General features: G+C 31.5%; 1 non-coding gene across 1 annotated transcript; it reads left to right on the top strand.

Annotated features, from left to right (window-relative positions):
- Window positions 1-731: 731 nt before the first annotated feature.
- Window positions 732-803, top strand: TRNAM-CAU (transfer RNA methionine (anticodon CAU)). The gene has a single exon. It is a non-coding gene; the product is annotated as a tRNA-Met (tRNA).
- Window positions 804-3,149: the final 2,346 nt, after the last annotated feature.

Below are 3,149 nucleotides of genomic sequence, written 5' to 3'. Positions count from 1 at the left end.
ATAGAGGACACATTTTGAAAACAAAAGTATATCACTAAAATCAAGCATTATTTTATATTCCCTCATAGCCATTTCTGTCAAGTATGTGCCACTGAATAGCTTAAGAAGGAAGCTGATGTGAGATTTTTTTCTTTTTTTTTAAAATTATTGTATTGAGGTCATGTTGGCTTACAACATTGTGTAAATTTCAGGCCTACCTTACTATATTTCAGTTTCTGTATGGACTGCATCGTGCTCACCACCAACAGTCCAGTTTTTATCTCTCAGCAGACGTATGTGCCCCTTTATCCCTTTCACCGCCCCACTCTCTTCCCCTCTGGTAACCACTAATCTGTGTTCCTTATCTACGTGTTTGCTTGTTTATCTTCCACATATGAGTGAAATCATATGGTATTTGTCTTTCTCCATCTGACTTATTTTGCTTAGCATAATACCCTCAAGTTCTATCTATGTTGTCCCAAATGGGCACGATTTTGTTTTTTTTGTGGCTGAGTAGAATTCCATTGTACATACATACCACATCTTTATCCATTCATCCCTTGATGGTCACTTGGGTTGCTTCCACGCCTCAACTATTGTGAATAATGCTGCAATGAGCATAGGGGTGCTTAACTCTCTTTGAAGTGTTGATTTCATGTTCTTTGGAAAAATATCCAGTAGTGGGATAGCTGGATCATATGGTAGTTCTACTTTTAATTGTTTGAGAAATCTCCATACCATTTTGCATAGGTAGCAGAGTGGCGCAGCGGAAGCGCGCTGGGCCCATAACCCAGAGGTCGATGGATCGAAACCATCCTCTGCTATCAGAGTATGTTTTCTTTTTTAAGCTAACACAGAATTTTCTAAGCTGCTCTTTGAAAGATGAGAGATTAAAAGAAAGCAATTTGTGTTACAAAAAGCATATCGGTAAACAGAATTTCACATTCAAGAATGTTCCATTGTGCATGATGTTTTCAGTGAAAAATAGGAAATAGTTTATTTCTTATTACGTTTGTAACTTAAATATGATTTCTCAAGCTAGTAGTATGTTAAAAAAAGAATAATTTTCTCATCAGATGAAGGTATGAACTGTTATGTAGCAAAATATTACACAATTTTGAGCATTATAGATTTTTGTTTAATATTTTGGACATTATCTCTAGATTATATAGCTTTAAAATAGTTACTACTCAAAATTCTAATAAATATAAATATTGAAATAAGACTAGAAAATGCTCTAGGATATACCACTAGATTTTTATTGTATTTTTATATCTTCTAAATTTACATTTCTTTCATCTTAGTGAAATTGCAACCTTGATACATTTTAGAGATTTATGATATAGAAAGTATTTTGTCTGCTCCCCTTTGATTTTTCACGTCATCATAGTGTGATAACGGGTTGGTAAGGGATCATTATTATCCTTCAGTAGATGAAGAATCTAAATCTCAGATAAACCAGGAAATAAAGTCATACAATAAATAACCTGCAAATATGGGTCTTGGATTCAGTTTGAGTTTAAAGTTGAAGAAATTAAAATTAAGTTTACTAATAACCAAATGAGATTGAGGGAAAAGTCTGAAAACTAGCTGGTGACCATTTGGATGACAGTAACAAGGGAACAACTAGTCCTGAGAAAATGCTACCGGTCAATAACAGTATTATATACAATGTATATATAACAGCGTTATTGACCTAGATACATGTACATATATACACATATACAAGTACATATGTGTATATATATGTATATATGTGTTATATACATGTATATGAGTGAATAATACTCTTATTGTTATGTTATATACATAATACGTTGTTATTTACAAATATAAGTATCTATACATATATGTTGGTGTATATTTACACTTAATATATAACAGTATTATATGTACATATGTGTAGATACAGGTATATATGTATATACACATGTATATGTGTGCAACATGCATGTATATACTGGTGTATAATTACACTTAATGCTAAAGAGATGAGACTAGTATTATCTTTATTTGATGAGAAAATTGTTGCTAAGAGGGTTGAAATAACTCACTGAAGCACAAAAGTTCAAACCAAGTTCTAGCTAACTGCAGAGATAGCAAACAACTGTTAAAGCTGAGGATAGTGACGGATAAAAGAGGAAATGCCTTAGTTTCTATTAATAGAGTATTTGAATATATCTTGAAAAACATTGAGTAATACTCTTTATGCATAATATATATATAATATTAAAATATAAACTGATTTGCAATGCTTATGCTTTTATTTACTCACAAGAGCAGAATCTTGATTAATTTTCATAATACATTTGGTAGTAGGGAAAGGGTACAGAAACACCAATCTAGTCTGTCACCATTATAGTGTCTGAAGGAAAATATATATTTGGAAAAATTGTTGTGTAATAATAGTGAAATAAATGCCAACTTGGTTATTACAAGGCAATTTCACCATAGAGACATTACAGCTAATCATGCATCCTGTATAGTCAGATATATAGAGGACAGTTTAAGAAGAAGATAAGACTTTCATCTGAGATAATATGTATTATTATCCAAAGTTTAAATATTAAAAAAATCTAATGGTGTTTATATAATTTTAATCAGAAAATAATGTCACTTTTTTTGTTTTAATTAATGTGAAATTAAGTTCCAAAATCAAGTATTTCTCTTACTGTGTTTCTTGTTTCATTCAATGAGGCATGTATATAAATCTATTGCATATAAATACACTGTCTTTTAACTTGCAAGCAAATTGTTCTTAAGCTGGTCTGATTCTTATTAGACACAAAGGGGGGGCCCAGGAAGCTGGCTTCAGGAACTCGAAGATCTCAGCTTAGTTTGAAAGATAAACTTGATTCACACGTACTTATCTGCCTTTATCAGAGAATTCTGATAGGATGGAAGTAGTTTACTTACTTCTAAGGGGACCGAGTGATGTCAATTACGTCACAGTCTTAATTGACTTAGGTCTTGAGAGCTTCTGAAAATTACTATACATTGCTTCAGATTTTCCAAAGCTCTGATATTTATTTTCCTCACATTATTTGATTATCACATCAAACTATTTTCCGTTAAACCTAATCTACATAATTATATTCATTTAAGTAAAAGTTATAGGCTTAACTAATCCATTCTCTCTTCTCTTAAAATGTCATGGAAGATATTGTTAC

The sequence above is a fragment of the Ceratotherium simum genome, chromosome 15, assembly GCF_057802395.1.
Source record: "Ceratotherium simum simum isolate JZ-2026a chromosome 15, ASM5780239v1, whole genome shotgun sequence".
In the NCBI taxonomy this organism is placed as follows: domain Eukaryota; kingdom Metazoa; phylum Chordata; class Mammalia; order Perissodactyla; family Rhinocerotidae; genus Ceratotherium; species Ceratotherium simum.
The sequence above is the reverse complement of the archived record's forward strand: the minus strand, read 5'-3'. Positions and strand labels throughout refer to the sequence as shown.